Consider the following 22,808-nt stretch of genomic DNA (forward strand, 5'->3'; position numbering starts at 1 on the left):
CTCAGGGATGTATGATAATTACAACATATAATTTTTTGTGACCTACTAAAATCCTGTTCAAACTCTGTACTAAGAGCATTTTTATCCATGAAACATCTGACATTTTTAAAAAAAAGAAATGAAATACATTTCATAATAATTTTGAAATCAGAGAAATGCATCTGAAAAAAAGGCATTTCTGAATCCAGGTTGCCATCCCAGGACCCACTGGCAGAAAGGATGGCTCTGGGAGAGCACTGCTTTATCCCTCTAGGAAATCTGTTCTGACTCAGAAATCTGACCCTGGAGAATGAACTTCATCCAAGGGATAAGAAAATGGTACTTCCAGGATTCAATCCATCTCACCTGTCTTCCAGCCAGAGCCAGGTTCAATGATATGGAACTCTATTTTTCGGGGGAGCTGAGACTTCTCAGTTTTAGCAAAATCATATTTTTCTTTTAATTAGGAAATGCATTAAAGTTTAAGATAACACCACCAAGAAAACTTAAGAAAATAAAGATTGACAGTTCCTTTGAAAAATCCTAGGAAAGCTAAATTTTAAATATTATCTGTTATGTTATAAGGAGCTTTAAACATAGAGTTTGGTTTCACCTTGATAATGAACCTCTGGAGCCAAAGCATTCTGGGATATGAGAATTGAAAGAGGCCTTAGAGACCATCCAGACCACCCGGCTCATTTGACAGATGAGTATTCCAATAACTCTGAAGGCCACATCATGTGTGGCTAGCCACAAAGCTGTGCTCTGGGATGTGCCCCACACATGCTTGGCAACCCCATTAGCGAGCTTGGCAATGGGAGGACATGTGTATCCCCATTGATATTGTAGTCATCAATCAGGTTTTGAGTCATGTAGATACCGCTTCGACTTGGCACAGAGGAAAAATACAGAGATAGCCATGGTGTTTTCCCCATCCAGATAATTATTTTTAGATGTAAAATGCATTGCCATCTGTCATCTGTGTGGAGCAAACAGATTAAGCAAAAGTAAGTAGAGACACTTCTGTAACTGGATGAAATTCATTAGGTTATTGGAAAATATTTAATAATGTTGACCTAGTAAGGAAAACTTTTGCTTCTGAAAATAAAACTGACATTCTAATGTGTCTAGTACAAGGAAATGCAGAAAATTAAATAGAAATGTTGAGGGGGAGGCTGGGAAGAGTATGAAAGTGGGCATTTGGGGCTGAGTTTTTTGGATCCCTCTTGCTCTCCTGCCTTATTTCAGCCTCTTAGATCCTTAAGAGCCTCAAGAGCCCCTTGAAACCTTTCTTGACCCCCTAGCTCCTGTGCCACCCCTCCTAAAATTATCTTGCATTCTTGTGTGTGTTTTCTATATACTTAATAACGGCACACTCTCTTTTCTTTATTCTATGTGGAGCTTTATATAGTCTTTTATATAGTAGGGGCCCAAAAATGCTTCTTGGATTAGAATAATTTGGATGAATTCATCTCTCACGATTTTTGTCACCATCCCTCAGGCAGCCTCCATCTCATCTGGTTTTGATAGCTCACAGTGAATATAAATAACCATTGCTTCTGGCCTGGCCAGAAACTCTGAGGGTCTTCCCCTGTAGGTTTGATCCTTTTGTACAAACAAACTAGATCATAGTTTGCTTCAATTCTTACCTAACCTTGAACTACTAAATGGGTGTTGCCTCAGACAAACAGACCTGGAAAAGACCAGGATGTCTGGTGATGACTCCAATTCAATGGGAAACCTCAGCCTTGAACTGATGGGGTCCTGGTTGGGCCAGACTGGATGTACTGTGTGTGATCTGTAGCACTGAAGGGAAGACCCCACGTCAATGAGAGCACAAAGCCCCTAAAGGACAAAATATTCTCCAGACTTTACAGTATCAATTATGTAATTGGAAAGACAGTCCCAAGCATGGCCTACATATACTTGGAGACTTAAAAGAGACATCTACAGTGAGATATACACCATCTGGAGGACGTGGGGGAGGGTTTTTCCATAAAAGTCAGAAGGAGAACTTTTCATGCTGCCTCCAGTTTCTAGTCCATATTCATCCTGTTACCGAGGAGAGTGGATGGGTAGCAGAGTGGAGTGGCTCCTACATCCATCACTCAGCATCCTAGAATGTCAGAGTTAGAAGGATTTCTAAAGTCCATCTTGAATAATTCTAATTCTTATTAATTGTTAATATTTAATAATAATTTCATTACATTAAAATAATTAATTATTAGTATTAATAATAATATCAAGAATTATGAAAAATCTGAGGCAAAGGACTTGTCCTAGTTTACCCAGCAAATCAGTGGCAGAATGTGAACTTGGATGAGGTCATTTACCACTAGGGATGCCTATTTTTATTATTGTAAACAAAGATGTCATCAAAGAGTTTTCAAATGCATGGATCTTTATGGCAATTCCAGGTTGCAGATATGGCATTAACTGGGATAAGTCATACAATCCCACTGAATTTGTGAAGGTCATGGAGATGAAGGGTTTTCCCCCAGGTAACAGGGTGAGCGAGCTGCAGCGCGATGCGAATGATGAGAAAGAAACAAGAGTCCTGACGATAGGGGTCAGTCGGGGAGCTGTTGCCACGACATTCTGGATTTACCCCGTTTGAGAGCAGAGGAGAAATACTATGTTTGGTCAGTGGCATAAAAGTGGTGATGATCAGGATAATTCAATCTGGCTCACGCTTTTATCGAGACTTCTAAAACTCTTGTTTACAACTTTCTGAGTTCAGTAGTACAGTATTATTATCCTCATTTTAGGTAGCAAACAGCCAAAGCATGAGAGTCAAAGTGTGAGGGATGTGCCCAGGGCCGCCTGGCTCTGGACTAGCTGAGACCTCATTCCATGCTCAATCAGCCAAAATGTATTCTGAGCCTGGCAGTGAGCTTGGTGCTGGAGATACAGATGCCCTGGGGAGACAGCCCCTGACTTCAGGAAGCTTACAGTTTACTTAGGGGAGACAGGATGCCCAAAGAAAAGTAAAGCATTTTAAAAATAAGGACCAAGTAGAGGGAGAGAGCACTAGTAAATGCAGAAGAAAGGGGAGAGCAGAAAAAGTACCTGGAAGGAGGCAGGACTGCTCCAGGCCTGAAGAGAAATAGAGATTCCCCGAGCCAGAGGTGAGGGGGAGTCAGCTCAGGGAACATGAAACAGATTGCTCAGTTTAATGTCTGTTCTTGAGTCCAGCCACATGAGCACTTTCAAAGCTGCCTATCCACACTGTTGTATAATCAACAGTTTTAATTTTGTTCACATGATTAGCAGGAGAAAATTTCTCCAATCTAGGTACATCCTATCCACAGCATCTTTTGCTCTTTCCGGAAAGGAATTCTGTGAAAGAAAGCTGATGTTATTCTGGAGCTTTTAATGAAGTTGTTCTAGCATCTTGTGATCCCTGGTTCTTTTTTTGGATGGCCACTAAGCAGCCTTTAAAATTTATTTTAGAATTTTGCCAGAAATCTGTCAAACTTATTAGGCTCTAATATAAAGGTTCCACTTTTCTTTTTTTTTTTTTTTTGAAAATCAGAATAACATTTGCCCTCTCCCTGACTTGTCTTAACTCTCCTATAATATTCCTGAATGTTCATGAATATGAGGAAGTGGGTGGCCCTGGATAGAGCACTGGTATGGAATCAGGAAGATCTGAATTCAAATCCAGCCCCAGATACTTAGTAGTCATATGACCCTAAGAAAGCCACTTTGCCTCAGTCTACCTCAGTCCCCTCACCTAGAAAAAGAGATTATACAACACATGGCACAGGATTATTGTGAAGATCAAGTGAGATACTATTTATAAAGTGCTACAGTACAATGGCTGGCACATAGTAGGTGCTTAATCAATTCTTGTTCCTTCCATTCTCTTCCTTTAGAGATCTAGTTTACTCCCAAGACAGTAATCATGTCTCATCTTATAACTAAAAACCTCAGGCTCTATTTCTAACCTTTCAGCTCCATATCTGCAGACATTTCAGTTCAACACGTTTCAAACTCATTTCATCCATCATTTAGTTCCACTTGTGACTCCTCATTCTATTAAGGGAAATAACATCCCCCCAATCACTTAGCATCCAAACCCTGGTATCAGATCGACCTTTGCCATCCCTTTCCCATGCTCCAAATTCAATTAGTCAGACAAATAAGATGAGCCATTCCTTTATAACATCTCTCATGTCCTTGGATTCCTTCATTTCTATTTCTACTATTAATACCCCTTTCCAGGCTCTCAGAATTTTATTCCTAGACTATTGTAATGGTCTCTTGACAAGTCTCTCCAATTCCATTCCTTCCCATCTTTAATTCTTCCCCCTTTCCCTATCAGCTTCATCTTAATGCATCCCATTGGTTCCACAGCTCTCCATCCGGGACAGAAGAATACCCAAACTCCTTAGCGTAGATTCAGGGTGTTCTTCAGCTTGATCTTAGTGCTTAACTTCTCTCTGTCCCACCAAATCAGTCCTTTCCTTGATCTCAAACATAATATATGCATTCTTGTCTTGGCACCCTTTATTTCCAGCCTTTCTGAATGCTCTCTCCTCCCCACCCCTCTAAGATGTGTTCGAATCTCACTCCTCCATGAAGTCATTTCTGACTATTCCAGTGATCTTTCTGTCTCGCCAAATCTCCTAAACTTTGTTTTCCAAGGTACTTATCTCTCATTTTTCATACATTGCCCATGCCAGTAGTATACATACTCATGTTCTCTCTCGCTCTCTGTGTCCCTCTGTCTCTCTCTGTCTCTCTCTGTCTCTCTCTCTCTCTCTCTCTCTCTCTCTCTGTCTCTCTTTCTCTCTGTCTCTCTGTCTCTCTCTCTCTCTCTCTCTCTCTCTCTCTCTCTCTCTCTCTCTCTCTCTCTCTCTCCTGTCTTTCTCTCTGTTTCTGTGTCCCTCTGTCTCTCTCTCGCTGACTCTGTTTCTCTATCTCTCTCTCTTTTCTCTCTATCTCTGTCTCTGTTTCTCTAAATTGCAATATCCTTGGAAATTGTGACCATTTAGATCAGTTTTGTCATTACCTACATGCCAAATTTTGAAACCCCAGAGAATCATGATCTTATAGCATATAGTATAGATCTAGAACTGTTGAGGACCTCAGAGTCTTTGACCTAGACTAGAGGTCTAGCTCATTTTATATACAAGGAAAGCAAGTCTCAAGGATATTATGTGTCTTGCCTAAAGTGACCTAGACAATGAAAAAGTGCATTGTGAAGCCTGATTTCTGCCTCTGGAAGCATTGCTCTCTCTCTGCACTGTACTATGTGACCATTGGACGCCTGTTGGAGGTTTCAAATGGTTACTTGTTAAGTGTAAGAAAGCTTTGGTTTTAGTGTCAGCTACTGAGTGTTCTGTTTTCAGCAGTCAGCATGGCCTGACACCGAAAGGCTGCTCAAACAGGTTTGGATTGCTCTTATAGATGGAGTCTCTGGCAGATCCAGAATGTTCGGAACACCATTACATGGAACCCCTTCAACCACGGAAGTCATCTCCCATTGACTGATTCCTTAGGATGACATTGCGCTATGAGACAAAAAGTCAGTTTGATGAATGGCAAAGGTCTCAGGGGGAGAAAAATCAATTTTAGTCATGGAAACAAGTGGGATCAATATCCAGACCAATAGAGAACAAAAAAGTATGGGGGGGGAATGAAGAGAGAAAATTGAAATGTTGATAAAGCTATAAAATTAAGTCCATGTTGTAGCTTTCCAAAAAGACAACAATTTGGGAAGGTGGTTATCCAGCCATGGCCTCCTAGTTTTGAAGAACACTGACTTCTTCCTCATCCATCTGTCCTTACATGAGAGGAAAGTAAATGCTAGAAGAATCCTTTAATTTGAGTTTTCCCCAGGGGTCATCTCCCTTCCTGATTATGTAAATGTTTCCTAGGTCACCTCCTAGACTCCTTTCCAAGGAGACTGAGTCTATTGAGAGTTGGATCCTATCACTACCATTCTCACCATCTTTTCGATCCCCAGTCTGCCCTGCACACAGTTAATGATAATAGCAGCCCTCCCCAGTAGCCCAGTTAGATTCTTGAACCATAAGTCTGGGGCCATTGAGGTAAAGTTCTATAGTCTAGCATAATGGCAGAAAAATTGTGGTCGAGGACCTGGAGGCTGAGCTATCATTTTCAAAGACATTTATTTCGAGAAGAAATTAAGCTCAACGTGTGCTTTGTCCAAAGGCAGCATGGGAAGGTGGCTTTTTACAGAGCAGAGTGGCTCTGGGGAGGACCTAGCCTCTTGGCAAAATTCATTTGTTAGTCAATTCATCATACAAACTCTATGATGCTCATCAGGGTCCTTTCTTCTTCTTTTACTTTTTCATTACTTATTTTCTTCCAAGGAGAATAAATCATTGGACTAGAACAAATAGAAGGGACTGGGAAGAGGAAAGTAGCAAGCATTTCTATAGTGCTTAATGTTTATATAATACTTAACACCGTGCTAAGCACTTTTAAAATTCTGATTTCATTTGACCATAAATGAAGTTTTTTTGGCAAAAGAGTTGGAGTTCAGAGGCAGCCTATTCTCCTTTTGGGGAATTCTAATTATTAAGAAGTTATTTTCTTACAAGCCTAGATTTCTGTCTGCATCTTTTTAAATCCATTGTTACTAATTGGACTCGGAGCAGACCATGTTTCCTATTCCACCTAGACATTCATCTAAGACATGCTGGCAACAGACTTGCTGCTGCCCCAGTTCTCCCCACCTAGAACTATATCATCTGAATGTTATTTCCAGAAAATGTCTCCAGGCTCTGGGAGAGCTAGTCTGCTCAGTTGTAGCTTCCACCTTGGGACTGAGCTGTTATGATTGGTGAATAAATGAGCATCCCTCCCCCACAGCCCACTATATCTAGCTGAACCCAGTTGATACCCCATTTCACAGCCCAACCAGCATCCACCTGGGGCATCTTGCCACGTGGTCTTATGGTCCAAGTATACCTTATCCCCGACATTATTTTCCACCTTTATTTTTAGGAATAAAAAAAATGTACTTAAGACAAATAATGCTGCGGGAAAGGTTGTACCAATCAATTACTTTGTGGATCAGCTCACAATCCCTGTGGGTCCCCAAACCCAAATATCCTTCTCTGCTCACAGCTCCTCCATGGTATAGAGTTGCCTTCTTGAAGGCAGAAACAAGCTTCTTTTGTTTTATTTCCCAGTGTCTTTCAAATGCCAGGCATGCACTCAGTGCTCATTTCCTAAATGCTCATCCATCATTTAGTCAGTCCTCATAGCCGAGGAGAATAAGTCTAATCCCTCCTCCAAGGGACTTCAAATACTTAGTGTTCCGATCTTCTCCACTGAGTTATCTGCATTGTGCTTTCCACTTCTTGGCCAATAAAAGAGCTGTCAAATATGTCTGCAGAGCCACTTTTGGAGCTGTTTGAAATCATATACTAAGAACTGGAAGGGCTGCAATCTATATGAGGGAAGCTCCATAAGGTCACAGGATTCCGAACTACAAGAGACCTTAGAGTTCACCTAGTCTAACCACGTCATTTACTAGAAAGGAAATGGGGATCAGAGAACTTAAGTCATTTACCTGTAGTTGGGAAGCTACTAAGCAGAAGAACCAATTTTTGAACTCTATTGACTTCAAATATTGGTATTGTTACTGCTACACAACGCTGAGTACCCATATCAGTATATGAAGCAGCTGGTGGTTCAGTGGACAGAGTGCCAAGGTCTGGAATCGGGAAGACCTGACTGGGGCTAATCACTTAACCCTATTTGCTTCAGTTTCCCCAACTGGAAAATGGGGAAAATAGCCTCCCTGGGGTTGTGATGAGACTCAGATGAGATTACTATTTGTAAATCACTTTGCACAGAACCTGGTACAACATAGACGCCATATAAATGCCTACTGCCTTCTCCAGAGAAGCCAAAGACATTGGCAAATATTAAACCTGAACTTCAGAGCTGTCCATCCAGTGAAAGATTCCTTGATTTTTCTCATTGGCCTTTCTCATGATAGCTCTTTATCCTGCCCTTATCAACTGCAATATTAATCATGGAATAGGAAGTAACTATCCTCTAGAGACTGGGAGCTCTTTGAGGGCAGGGACTGCTTTATTTAATCTTTGTTTTTCTTCACTTCTTAGCACAAGAGTTACTGGAGAAAGATTTGAATGGAAAACTGAATGAATACACTTACAGGTTTGGGTGGGAGAGATGTTTTTACTAAACAAGAGACAGAACCAATGCTAAAAGATGGAATAGTTAGCTCTGATTACTTGAAACTGTAAAGCCTCTGCACAGACAATAATAAGGACTCTAGAATAAGAAGGAAAGCGGTTGAATGGGATGAAATCTTTTATCACATTTTGCATAAGGTTTTGGCATCTAAGATATATCAACACTCTATGTCTATAGCTATACACATGAAACTAATGGCCATTCCCCAATAAAAAAAATGGCCAAAGGATATGTACAGTTCCCTAAAGAATTGCAAAGTATTCACAGTCACATAAAAATTCTCCAGATCCCTAATGACAAGACAAATGCAAATCAAAGCAATTCTGAGGCTTATCTAACACCCTGAAAATTGGAAAAAAATAAAACTGATCACAGTCAGTGTTGGAGGGGTGGTGGAATAATAAGCATATTACTATATTGTTGGTGGAATTGTGAAATAATTCCGCCATTTTGGAAAGCAATTTGTAATTATGTAAATAAAGTGACTAATATGTTCATACCTTTTGAACCAGTTACTCCATTTCTGGGCCTACACCCTGAGAACCTACATATGGTGAAATACTTACAGGAGCACTTTTTTTGTGAAAGCTAAGAATTGGAACCAAAAGAGATGCCCAAGAATTGGAGACTGACTAAACAAATTGTGGTACATGAAGATGATGGAATATAACGGTGTGTAAGAAGTGTGTGTGCATGGATAGATCTATATGAACTAATGCAAAGTGAAAGAACCAGTGCCACGAAAATGATATACATAGTAACTACAATGACCCACCAATATATAAAAAAGTAACTCTAACAAGATCATAAAAATCAAGCTGGACTTGAAATGAAAAGATATAACCAGTCCACCCCAATGTAGAGGTGGGAGATCCACAGGCAGAAGACTTTGCTCATGTTGGATTTTTTTCAACGTATCACTCACTTGTGCTGATTTTATTTTTTTCCTCTCCAAAATATTATTTGTCATATGGAGTGCCTCTGTGGGAAGGCAAGGGATGCTTGGATAAGTATAGTAATGTAAGAAATAGTAAATATCAATGAAACTTAAAAAGAAATGAAAAAAGAAATATGTTTCAGGCTAGAGATAGAAAGAAAGACAAAGTTCAATAATAGAGTCAGTCAGTTCTCTCATGGAGTTCAAAATCTAGCAATTCTCATCATAATGGCATCTAGTAGTAGGGAAGAGGTGTTCCTTGTGAGTGGTGTGTATCAGCCACCCATACGGTAGACTACTAGCTAAAGCTTTCAATTGCAGTAAAGTATTTATTCAGATGTCTGCTAGGGGGAAAAAGACAAACAGTATTTATCATCCCAAAGATTCCTGGGAAAACGCCTTTCTCTGGAAAATGCTGCCAAAGGGGAAAGTGCAAAGCTCAAAATCTTGCTGGGACTTTGGTCTTTCCCTGGGGAAATTCTGGTTGTGATTGATTATCTAGGTAACCCTACTGTGTTCCAAAGTGCCTATGAGCTAGCTCATGGTTCTTCAGTTGTGGCTGTGTCTGAAACCATTCAGAAGCAGGGGGCTTTCTCATCCTTTTTGAGGTGCTTTTAGGACACAGAGCAAGCCCACTGCCTGCAACGAGGGGGCTGCGTATGTGCACCATACAATTAAGACAATGAAAATGCCTTCACAAATGGCTGTGTCAGAGATGTGCAGAAGGCGGCCAATGGGAGTGTTGGGAGGATCTCTGGCTCATTATTGTCACCATTTCATGGCTTAATAATATTTATGGAGGCAATTTATCACCGGCCTGCACCATGATAAGCACAAGCTCGTCGACAAATGAACTATGTCGATGGGCAGCTCGCGGCCTGTCAGATTCCGCAGTCCGGACACAATGGAGCTCTGCGCTCCCGGACACTAGTCAAGCCTGACGGGGCAGAATGGAGATGAACTCATTTCGCCATTTCTGTGGCCTTTAGTTGTTAAACGCAACCGCGGAAAGTAAGAGGATAAGTGGGGCTGACAAATCGGGATCAAGAGATTTGTATTTTCATAGTGAGAACATTTTTCATAAATAAATCGAGGGCTCGGTGTCGTGCACAATAAGAAGATCAATACGGCTGATAAATTGGGATGGATGAAGCTCCCTCGGAGTCTGATCCCGACCGATCAGAAGCTCTCAGAGACAGCTACTTCAGAAGTGACTTTTCCGATAATAGAAGCTTAGATTCGGAGCTGAGAATGGACTTCTGAGGTCATCTGGCCTAGCCCTTAATCTTCCAGTTGAGGAAACCAAGACCCAGAGAGGGTCAAGTTTTCTCCCAAAGTCATACACGTAGATATCCCCAGTTTGAGGCCATTTTCTCACATCAGGGACAAGTTGTGCATTCATGAAGAACAACTGAACCAAGTCCCAGGGATTTGAGGAGAGGAGATCCAGAGGACGGAGGGATGCCCTGCAGGCACATTGTCTGGCTCTGGGTCTACTCAGCATTATATTATTGCTCATTTTTATTCAGAAAATGCAAGTAAAAAGGGATTTAGGATGAGATGAAGAGATCAGAGAAGCCTAGCATGGAATGATTTATCAAAGTGTTGCTGCTCCCTGGGAGTCCAGTCCTGCCCATCCCCCCAGACTCACTTTTCCATCAAATACTGCTTACTTCTTTTATACTTAGCTGGTAATGAACTCTCAAATTAGACCCGGCCTCCTCACCCTTAGCACCGGGGCCAGAGACTCGGCTGGAGTCGGAAAGTGAGTGTCCGAATCTGGCTCGGCCATGAAGCTGTGGGACTGGGAAAGGGAACGGGACCTCCATCGAGGAGACTTGAATAAAGGGCTTCTGGGGCGCCTTCCCACTCTAACAGTCTACGTCCCAAACATTTCATTACTTCTCTCACTGAATAATATTGACAAAGCCTATTGTAACATTTGTCTCATACACATGTGAGAACATATACACTAGATATGACTTTATATCATACATATACACATGTATCACTCATCTACACATCTACGAGCACTTAGGTGGGGCAGTGGGGAGAGAGCTAGGCCTGGATCTTCCTGAATTCAAATTTGCCTCAGTTTCCTCATCTGTAAAATGTATTCCCTAATAGCACCTACCCGCCTAGGCTGTTTGCTTTGAGGACCAAAGAGATACAAATATTAGCTCTTCTTAGCTGGTACCTTGGAGAGTGTCCTCGGCACACCACGAGGCTGCCTTCCCCTGCTCTTCCTGGGGCACATGTGGCCCTGGCCTTTCCAGGTGGATTTCAAAGAGCCCCATACACCTCTCCCCTGTCTGCCTGGCTTCCAATCCAGCCTCTCTGACTCCTTCTCCATGCTTGTTCCTAAGATCAAGTGAACTTTCAGCTGCCAGCGCAAGGCCACCCCACCTTGCTCCTGAGGCTCCTGACTAGCTCCGGGATGAAACAATCCTTTGTAGGAATTCAAGGGGCTTCACAAGATGTCCTCTTCCCATCTCACCAATCCACCTCTCCATGTCTCATCTCCATGTGCTTTGGGATCCAGCCACATCCATCCACTTCTGTCCCTGCCATAGGAGCCTCCACCTCTGGTCTCCGTGCTGGCTGTTTCTCGTACCTGGAATGCTTTTCCCCTGAGCTTATGACTCTTAACATCTCTAATTTCATTAAGCACCATCCCCCAGGAGGCTTTATCTGCCCCCTCCACAGCCCCCCTGCTGCTAGTTCCTTTTCCTCTAAGGTGAGCTCCCATCTTTTTGGCATTTATCCAGAATATTCTGACTACATATAGTCTCTCCAATTAGACTAGGAATTAGTTGAGGGAAGGGAATGTTTTTGCTTTTCTCTGTACATCTCATCCTCAGCATAATGCCCAGTATGTAGTAAGTGCTTAATAGATGCTTATTAATTGATTAATAGACAAGTGGAACAGAGATCTTCACCTTTGACCATTCAGCCCTGAGAGAATCATAGCCTTTTACAATTCTCCACTTAAAAGGGTGATTCCAGGAGGCCTTGGATGGGTCAGGATAAAAGCCCTCTGGACAGGAGGGCCTGAGCTTTTCTTCTAGAAACAGGCAGTCCTAGTTCCTGGCTATGTGGGAATTGTGAATTTGCAAATGCCAGCAATAGCTAGCTGGATACATCTGGCATACGTTATATTTCCTCTCTGTCAAAATAAAATCTGGAAAGTGTCTGCCTTTGGTCATGGAGATTTAGGGACATCATATGGAGACATCAGGATTTTCCCACAAAGTGGTACTAGGGATGTTGTTCATTTATTTGTTGTTGATCCTTAAGTCTCAGAGGACCAGTGATGTTCAAAAGGTAATATCTTGACTTGTGAGTGAATTACAAGGAGAGGAAGGAGGAACGAGGGATAAAAGAGTTAGCACTGAGAGCTCCTCCTTTGTCTTTTCCTCCCACCTTGGCCACTCCCATTGGGATTGGAAGCCCACAGCTCCTATACCTATTCTCCATCTTGTGTGAGTCCTTCCCATGGAGAGGGGAGCTCAGTCCATGGGCGCAGTGGCTGCTCTTAATGGCGAACCAGGGCACCTTGCTCATCACCGTCGGCTTCTTTCCAAGAACATCAGGTTTTCTGCACCAGAGGTACAAGGTTATCTTGGCTAGGATGGCTACTCAGCAGAAGGGCAGGGATCAGGAGGAGCTATTGGGATGTAAGTGTTTCTGCCCATTCCAGAGACTCCTAAGCAGGACACAGCAATGCAGCCATGGCTGCTGTTTAAGGCCAGGCCTTTTTTTTAATGGACAGTATTTCATGCGAAGAAAGACTAGACGCAGCCAGGGGCTTTGTTGCAGTGAGCCTCTGAAGCTATGGAGAGCCAGCCCTGCTAGGAATGTCCCTGCTGGTGAAGTCTCCTGCTTTAGGAAGGTGATCAGATGCATTTGGTGTCCTCTGAGGAATCTTGTGTACATACGGCAGGGGCATCAAGCTGCTCTCCCGGTCCCTCAGATTGACAGCAGAGTATGGTCAAATATTGTCCTTTCTGCCTTTCCTACGTCCCTTGAAAATGCTCCCTTCTTTCTTGACATTGCCCCACCCCGGTGCAGAGCCTCATCTCCCCAGCAGCTGGGATGGAGGGGAAGTTCCTGCCTGCTTTCAGTCTGCCCTCTCCACCCCATCCTTTTCCACTGCTCTGTCAGGTCTATGCCCCCTTCTCCCCCTTCTTCCATCAGCAAACCCCAGTGGCTTTGCATTTTAGGAATCAGATCTAAAATGCTCTTGTGACTGTGAGCCCCTTGCTGCCTTCTAATCCCTTCCGCGATCTCCTCTCTGCTCTATATGATGCAGCCCCACTAGCCTCACTGCTGCTTGCACAGCACTCCATCTTTCCGACCTTTGGACTGGCTGTTGTCCCTGCCTTGAACGTCCCCCCTTCTTCCCTTTACCCCTTAGCTCGCTGGCTCTGCTTCATTAAACTGAGTTGCCTTTGAGCAGAGACTGAGGGAGACCTGAGATCCCTGTGGGTGAGGAAGGCTCCTTCCTGAGCCATGGCCGTGGGGATGCTTAACAAACTCACTGTTCTTGTTTGTTCAATGGGATGGTGACTGGACTGGTACTAGCCGGCAATCCCTTCACAAATGCCCTGCCCCTAATTTGCCTAATTTAAAAAACAGGGAAATTGCAGCAGGTTGGGGGGGCATTGGATATATTGTGGGAGAGCTCATTTCTTTCACCTTTTCTGGATTTTAAATAGTAGTCACTCCAAATTAGGGCTCAGCACAGTGTGCTGTACATAGTAGGTGCTTAATCAATGCTTTTTTTTTTTTTTTTGTCCTCCCCAAACCTCATCTGTGAGTTGGGAGTGTACAGAGGTGACTGGGGTATTTTCTAAGGTTTCCGCAGACATCATCCAGAGTCAATTCAGCTGTAAATGAAGCTAATGCAAGTCATTTTGTGGCTGTTAAGACGACTGTCCCAGAGAGCCCTGGCCTAGCTTTCCTGCTTTCTTTTCAAGAAAACGTATCCACATCCAAGCCCTTTCTGAATCAAGCTTCAGCTTCACCCACAGCATCAAGCTCTTGCAAAGGAAAATTTAGGCAAAACATACAAATGGTTGGTTTAGGGGCATCCAAAGGGAAGGTGGTGGATACAGTGAAATGGACCCAGGGAGGCTGTGACAAAAGTCACAGGAGCTTGGGACAGTCTAAAGGCCATTTTAAGTCTCTGCATTCCCCCTGAAATATCTGCTATGGGCAAAATCCAGGTGATCAGCCGCCTTCCTTCAGGTAAGGGATCAAGTCTGGCTCTCATGGGAGGGACCCCTCCATTCACACAAGATGCCAAGGCGAGTACTTGGGAATTGTGCTACCTATATGGGCTATGAATCCCCCACTTTGCTTTTATGCCAGAGCTTCCAATTCAAATACAACTGCAGGCTCTAACTGGATTTATGTTTATTTTTGGCTTATCTCTTTGTAAAGAAACAGAGAGCTACCTGGTCAAACTACCAAGGGGATCTTTTTTATAGAACAGACCAAATAACCAAAAAAATTCATTTGGTGGAAAACAAGGCCCACAATCTCAGGGGAAATAATGGGGTGGGGGAGTATGAATAGAGGAAATACTACTACAGGATATCAGGCTATATTACAAAGCTGCAATTATCGGGATGATTCAACACTGATTAAAGTAGGAAAGCAAAAGACAGACAGAGACAGAGACCAAGAGAGAGACACACAGAGAGATTCACATATAGAGATAGGGACACAAAGACAAAGACAGACAGAAAGAGTGAGAGACATACACAGAGACAGACAGAAACAGAGACAGAGAGAAAGAGATTCACATAAAGAAACAAAGAGAAACAAAGAGTCAGAGAACCAGAGACAGACAGAGAGACAGAGAAAAAAAGGAAAACAATGGCTCACTCAAGCGTGGCAGACTATTACTCCATGGCCACCTTCTGCCCATCATCTATTTCTGTATGGCCTAAGAGCCAAGATTGTTGTTGTTGTTGTTGTTGTTGTTTTACATACAATAAATTTTTATTTAAACATGTAAAAACTTAACTCAAGCTTCATTCGGCCCTCAAATGGGCTGAAGTTTGTCAACTACTGGACTCAATAAGCAAAAATCAGAAAAACTGAACACATTAAAAAAATCCCAATTTCTTAATAACTCTATGGGGAAAATGCTTTAAATCACCACTGAAAAAAAGTAAACTAAAATAATTCTGAAGTATCATTTCCCACCTAGAAAGATGAGAAAAAAGGAAACTAAATATTGGAGAGGCAATAGTAAGACAGATGTGAGGACACTGCTGATGGAGCTGTGGGATGGCCCTACTGTCCTAGAAAGCAATTTTAACTTGCGTGAAAAAATGAACCCATGTCCTTGCCTACTAGTAGGCTTAATTGTTCATCCTTTTGATTTTTCCCTTCTGCTCTCAAACGCAGAATAAAACAAAAATATCAACAGCAGCACTTTAAGGTAGCAAGACACAGAACCTAGAAACAAAGTGAGTGCTCTGGGAGCAAAGCAGAACTGCAGTAGTTCAAAAAAAAGTAAAAAGCACAAGTTTGGAGCCATCTCCCTTCCCAAGGTTTAGAGGGATTATTTGTGTCCAGCTTGTGGTAGTCTTCCCAGCTTGTATTGGTCTGATCCACCATATTGGAGCCACTGTTCATTGACCCCTAACATGGTGAAGTCATAATTGGTCCTCTTCAATTAGGAAGGATAACAACAGCTTTTAGATCATACATAGACCAAAATGTTACCCCACATTTCTTCAATCTAAATAAAAATGGAGATTCCTGTAAACTGCTAAAGAGAGTCTTCTGTAATCTCCTGTGATGGGGAAAGAGATTCTCTTGTTTTGGACCGTCTGGGAGGCTTTAATGACTTCTGTCTTTATAGCACATTGAATAAAAACTTGCAACCTAATTATATGAAGCCCTCCCTCAAAACCTGGCACTTGAGCCTGATGGTAAAATGAGAGACCTTCGAGTTAAATAGAATACCCCAGATAATTACATTCTGAACACATTTAATGACACACCAACTTACAGGAAGAGGAAATTCTCTGTTGATTTATAGGCTGCATTATGGAGAAAACAATCTAGTTATAGCCTTGCTCTCTGTGCTTAAAGCATCAGCATTTCCCATGTAATGGCGGGTTAATCTTCGTTCTGAAGTTGCTTCCACTTCTGGGGAGCAGCCATGCATTTCACAGGGACAAAGGCATTTTTCTGAGGAACTGAGCTGAGTTCTAAGCTGGCCCTCCTTTAATTCTGTCCTGCCTGTCCTCCTGCCCCTCACAGACACCCAGCCACCTATAGGCTTCCTTCTCTTCTCCAGGACTGACCTGAAGGGAGTTCAGGTGGTGACTGGGTCCTTGCCTCTCCAATGGGGGAGGAGGGTGATGAAATTCTCAGGTTTCAGTGAAGGTTGCCATCAAAAAACTTGAAAATGGAGACAATTCCAATACTAAACAGCTGCAGTTGTTCTAAGGCCTCAACACTTTTTGGAAACCTCACATTCTAGGCCACAGTACATATTGGAAAGCTATCAAAGTACTGTATCAAAGGAGCAAATATCACAGGGATTTTGGAAGGGAGAATGATATGCTCAGACCCTGTGACTTCCCATTGAAGCTCTGAAAGCAACTGCCTCAGTATCCTAGAAGGTGTTGGAAGACCAATATATAAAGAGTGAGCAGCCAAGACTACCCGTGCAAAGGGTGATCCTTAAGTCATCGAGTTCTCTACTAAGGGGCAGCATCTGGCAGATAGCCTTGGGCATAAAGGGTATTTCTAGCTCAATGAGGAAGGGATTGCACTGGAAGGAGACAGGAAGGCTAGAAAGAAGGTATACTGGACTCTCATTTCCCATTCTCACAAGACAACCTGAATCCTGATGCAGGCTGGGCCAAATCTAGTCTGTTTGCTGCTGGGTTTGGAGTAGAGATGAGACCTTTTGGGAATCCCACTCTATGAAAGTCATACTTCATATGACCTGCAGAATTCCCTAATGAAACAATCTTTGAATTTGCCAACTCTCCCACTCTGAAGCCATATGACTCTGCTATTGATTGCTCTCCCTCTTATCCATATGAAGACTCACCCTGGATCACACAGCTAGCCAATGTCTGAGGCAGGATTTAAAGTTAATTCTTTCTTACTCTATGACTCAATCTACTGTGCTACCATGCTGCCTCAGAAAAAATGGTGGTGATTAGTGTAGTTAAAGTGAAAAGCTAAATGCCTTCCATGCAGCAGGCACTATCGGAGGTGTTAGGGAAACCAAGGCAAAAGCAAAATGGTCCTTAGTTTCAGGAGGGAAGAAAGTGGATATGAAGAGAAATTTATTTTTTGTCCTTACAATCCCTTCTTCATACCTCTTCTTGACTGATCAGAAAGTTCAGAGAGCTTTTGAAAACTTCCAATTTACTGCTGACTGACCCTGCTTATTTCTATATATCTCCTCAGTGGCAGCATAGGATCAGCCCCTCTCAGGCACAGTGATCCCTTCTTCCTTTCCCTTTCCCTTTCCCTTTCCTTTTCCCTTTCCCTTTCCTTTTCCCTTTCCCTTTCCCTTTCCTTTTCCATTTCCCTTTCCTTCCTTTCCCTTTCCTTTCCCTTTCTCTTCCTTTTCTTTCCCTTTCCCTTTCCCTTTCTCTTTCCTCCTTCCCTTTCCCCTTCCCCTTCCCCTTCCCCTTTCCCTTTCCCTTTCCCTTTCCCTTTCTCTTTCCCTTTCACTTTCCTTTTCCATTTCCCTTTCTCTTCCCCTTTCCCTTTCCTTTTCCCTTTCGTTTTCCCTTTCCCTTTCCCTTTCTCTTTCCCTTTCCCTTTCCTTTTCCCTTTCCCTTTCTCTTTCCCTTTCACTTTCCTTTTCCATTTCCCTTTCTCTTTCCCTTTCCCTTTCCTTTTCCCTTTCGTTTTCCCTTTCCCTTTCTCTTTCCTTTTCCCTTTCCCTTTCTCTTTCTCCTTTCCTTTCCCTTTCCCTTTCTTTTACTTCTTTTTCTCCTCCTTCTTTATTATGTGTGGGAGGTCTAGGAGAAGAAAGAGAGCTTTAATGGAATTTGGTGCGGCAAGCTGAAGACTCTAGCTTAAAAAGAACAAGATCTCCCATTTCATCCAGAGCCATCTCCGGTTTTTTTGATTTGTATTTTGCTACTGGACCCAGATGGCTCTGGAGGGGAAAGTGAGGTAGGTAAACTTGCACAGTCTTCCTCACTTAAATCCAATTCACTTGCATGTCATAGTGTCACCTCCCTGATGTCATGGTTCTCTTTGAGAAACGACCACCACCTCCGGTATTGCAAGGACGGGAGCAGATAAATAAGTAGAGAGAAAAAGCCTATTGCCTTCTGCCTGTTTGTCTTGAATGTTGACTCTGTGGCAAAGGAACCTTTGCTTGTGTTCAAAAACCTTGTTTTTATAAAGGATTTTTGCCCATGAAGGAACTGGATGTGTCCAAGGTGAGACAAAGGACTGGGTGAATAGTTGAGCACCAAGTGACTATCAGTTTGTGCTTGGTTAGGGCTGTACCAACCTTAAAAGTTTGACTTTCTAGTACTGGCAGGTCAAGAAAACCTTGTCCTGCAAAAAAGGGTACATCTATAGCAATCTAATCTTTGACAAACCCAAAGATTCCAACATTAGGGATAAAAATTCATTATTCGGAAAAAACTGTTGGGAAAACTGGAAATTAGTATGGCAGAAATTAGATATGGATCCACACTTAACACCATATACCAAGATAAGATCAAAATGGGTCCATGATTTAGGCATAAAGAGGGAGATAATAAATAGATTAGAGGAACAGAGGATAATCTACCTCTCAGACTTGTGGAGGAGGAAGGAATTTATGACCAGAGGAGAACTAGAGATCATTATTGATCACAAAATAGAAGATTTTGATTACATCAAACTAAAAAGTTTCTGTACAAATAATACTAATGCAAACAAGATTAGAAGGGAAGTAACAAATTGGGAAAATATTTTTAAAAACAAAGATTCTGACAAAGGTCTCATTTCCAAAATATATAGAGAACTGACCATAATTTATAAGAAACCGAACCATTCTCCAATTGATAAATGGTCAAAGGATATGAACAGACAATTCTCAGGGGAAGAAATTGAAACTATATCCACTCACATGAAAGAGTGTTCCAAATCACTACTGATCAGAGAAATGCAAATTAAGACCACTCTGAGATACCACTACACACCTGTCAGATTGGCTAAGATGACAGGAACAAATAATGACAAATGTTGGAGGGGATGTGGGGAAACTGGGACACTAATACATTGCTGGTGGAGTTGTGAAAGAATCCAGCCATTCTGGAGAGCAATCTGGAATTATGCCCAAAAAGTTATCAAACTGTGCATACCCTTTGACCCAGCAGCGCTACTACTGGGCTTATATCCCAAAGAAATACTAAAGAGCGGAAAGAGACATATATGTGCCAAAATGTTCGTGGCAGCTCTTTTTGTTGTAGCTAGAAACTGGAGGATGAATGGATGTCCATCAGTTGGAGAATGGTTGGGTAAATTGTGGTATATGAAGGTTATGGAATATTATTGCTCTGTAAGAAATGACCAGCAGGAGGAATATAGAGAGGCCTGGAGAGACTTAAATCAACTGATGCTGAGTGAAATGAGCAGAACCAGAAGATCACTGTACACTTCAACAACAATACTGTATGAGGATGTATTCTGATGGAAGTGGAAATCTTCAACATAAAGAAGATCCAACTCACTTCCAGTTGATCAATGATGGACAGAGGTAGCTACACCCAGAGAAGAAACACTGGGAAGTGAATGTAAATTGTTAGCACTAATATCTGTCTGCCCAGGTTGCATGTACCTTCGGATTCTGGTGTTTATTGTGCAACAAGAAAATGATATTCACACACATGTATTGTACTTAGACTATATTGTAACACATGTAAAATGTATGGTATTGCCTGTCGTCGGGGGGAGGGAATAGAGGGAGGGGGGGTAATTTGGAAAAATGAATACAAGGGATAATATTATAAAAAATATATATATATATATAATAAAAAAAAAAAAAAAAGAAAACCTTGTCCTGAAGGTGGATTCTGAATTAAGATGAATTCTCCTACAATGTCTAAGACTTGCATTCTTTGAAGGTACCGTGTGACTCTTGACCTCTATTTTGGTCTTAGGATACTGGAAAATCTTCCCCTTCAGCTAAAGAAGTGGATCCTTTCCCAGTCACAGAATTGGAACTCTATAAGCTCGTTAGCATTATTCATAGTTCTGCCTGATTCTCACATGATATGGAAAGGGTGAGAAAAATCCAAGTAGCCAAGTAACTTCGGGTTAACCTCTTGTCTTCTGGGAACCTGAGTAAATCCTCTCTTTATGCTATCAATCTTTGATTCTGAAAATATTAATATTAAAATTCTGAACAGTCATTTCAGGAAAATGAAAAGAAGGCATTTAATTAGAATGCTTCCTGAGTTTAATTGGATTAATTAACACCCGAATTTGGAAGATGCAAGGGTTTGGTGGAAGGAAACAGCTTCCTATCCTATTTATTCCACAAACCAAAATCAGGCAGATGCCCTAATTCCTTAGTTCCACAGTTGAATCTCAACTCAATTACAAAACAAAATCTATAGCCCCAGCTCAAGCATTTGTATTGGGAAGAGTCTGCAGAAGTAATCAACTCCAATTCCCTCTGCCTGATTTAATTACAGAGCAACATTTGGTGCAGCTGCTAATCTCTTATTAGGTGACCCCTTCCCTACTCCCCCCTGGCTCATCCAGGAGGAAGGAGGTTATTTATAGTCCTCCACTTGGCCCCTGAGCTATCTGCCCATTTATACTGAAAAATGTCCACTCTGAGAAGATCCCCAGATTTCTCTTAAGTCACAGAAGTTTTCCTTCTCTTAAAATGAATCATCTACGAATTGATCCAAGTACTGGAGGGAATTCTACATTATACTGAAGGTAAAACTGTGTGTGTGTGAGAGAGAGACAGAAAAAGGCAGAGAGAGATGCAGGGACGGGGAGAGGAGAAAGGGGAAAGAGAGAGAAATTGTTTGATTCCTTGTATGGACTAACCAAAAAGTGTGAGATCCTGACTTACAACTGAAAACAAGAAGTGGGATTGTGGGATTCTGAATGTTGGAACTGGCAAATTACATTAGTGTTTTTTAATAAGTTTGTACTTTCTACAACCAAGAGGCCAACCGTGAAAGCTCTCTATTGTCCATTTGACATTGAAGGACCAGCTTTCAGTGTTCTGGGTCCCAAGATCACAGGCTTTAGAGATCTAAGAGACTTTTTAGTATTAAAAAGAGGCTCTTTGCCTTCTCGTTATTTGTAGAAACCAAGGCCCACAAATAGGAGTGAGCAGAGCTGAGATTGGAACCAAAGTGTTCTGACTAGTAGTCCGTTGCTCTCTTCACTGTATTTAATGAATTTCTAAAGAAATTAAAAGCTAATAGCCCAGTGTGGGCTTTTTTCATTGCAGGGAGAATACTCGCCATGCATTAACCTAACTTAGAAATAGGTAGACTCTATAGGATTGGATATCAGGGAGCTCATGGACACATGGGGCATGCTGGGTAACAGGTAGCCTGTTTGCCTTTTCTTTAAGGCTTACCGTGCGTGTGGTTTGGATCAGGGTAAGAGAGAGAATTGCTAAGCCTAAAGGTAAAACAATTTCTCCAAGACAGCACTGAGCTTCCTACCCCAGAGGACAGCTTTCTCCTCAGAACACTTATTGTGAGCCACAGGAGGGAACAATTGTACTCACTGAAAGCAAATAGGAAGGGAGCGGTGATGACAGTTGCCAGATGTTCCATCATCCCTGAGGGAGCCCTGAATGTTTTTGCCTCGCCTCCAAACAGACCTCATCATCATGGTTCCAGGCCCCAGGGCCCAGTTTTCTGGGCATGCTGTTCTAATATCCATGGAATCCAAACATTTGAGCAAGGAAGGATTGCGGTGGCAGTTAAGTCCAACCTCCCTTATTTGAAATATGGAGAAAATGTGACCCAGAGATGGGAAATGATTAGCTCAGAGGTATAGAGCTAGTTCATCTCAAAGCTGAAACTAGTACCACCTCCCTGAGCCAATTATTTTGCAGTGGAGAATACCAAACCTGAAGTGAGGATGACCTAAAATGGAATCCTGCCTTAGAGACCCCAGGCAAGTCATTTAACCTCAATGTACCTCAATGTCCTCATCTGTAAAATGGGGGTAATAATAGCATCTACCTCCTTGGTGGTGGTGTTGTGTATTACCCCTCCTCTGGTATTCTTGGCTATCCAGAGGACACATCATTGGAACCCAAGCCACATCCTGGTTTCTCTTTTGCGGTGAAAGGTCTCAAATTATTTTCCAAAGGGTTAGTTTAGGACTCTGGAGGAGAGAGCCCTGGGAGACCACAGTACTACGGAATGTTCAACAGGCCAGTTTGGATTCTGGGAGGAGGAAGAAAAGAACTGTATACCAGGGGGAGGAGCTTCAGTTAATTACGGGCCAGTCATTGTGCCATCACCAAAGGCAAATCTAGAATGAGGAAATGAGGCTCATTCATATCCTTCTTACAAGGAGCCTGCTATGGAAATTGCACCCAAGCAACAATGATCAGTTTTCTGGGATGATGAAAGATCCCCCCACCCTCTGTTCTGACCAAGGTTTGGATCCAGACCACTTTTAGATGCTAGGTGCTTCAGCAGAG

The 22,808-nt window shown here is 42.3% G+C and overlaps 1 protein-coding gene across 1 annotated transcript in view; it reads right to left on the bottom strand.

Moving 5' to 3' along the window:
- The window catches only part of THSD7A (thrombospondin type 1 domain containing 7A), a 308,918-nt gene that overhangs the window by 105,449 nt on the left and 180,661 nt on the right, over nucleotides 1-22,808 (bottom strand).

The sequence above is a fragment of the Sminthopsis crassicaudata genome, chromosome 5, assembly GCF_048593235.1.
Source record: "Sminthopsis crassicaudata isolate SCR6 chromosome 5, ASM4859323v1, whole genome shotgun sequence".
Taxonomy (NCBI): Eukaryota; Metazoa; Chordata; class Mammalia; order Dasyuromorphia; family Dasyuridae; genus Sminthopsis; species Sminthopsis crassicaudata.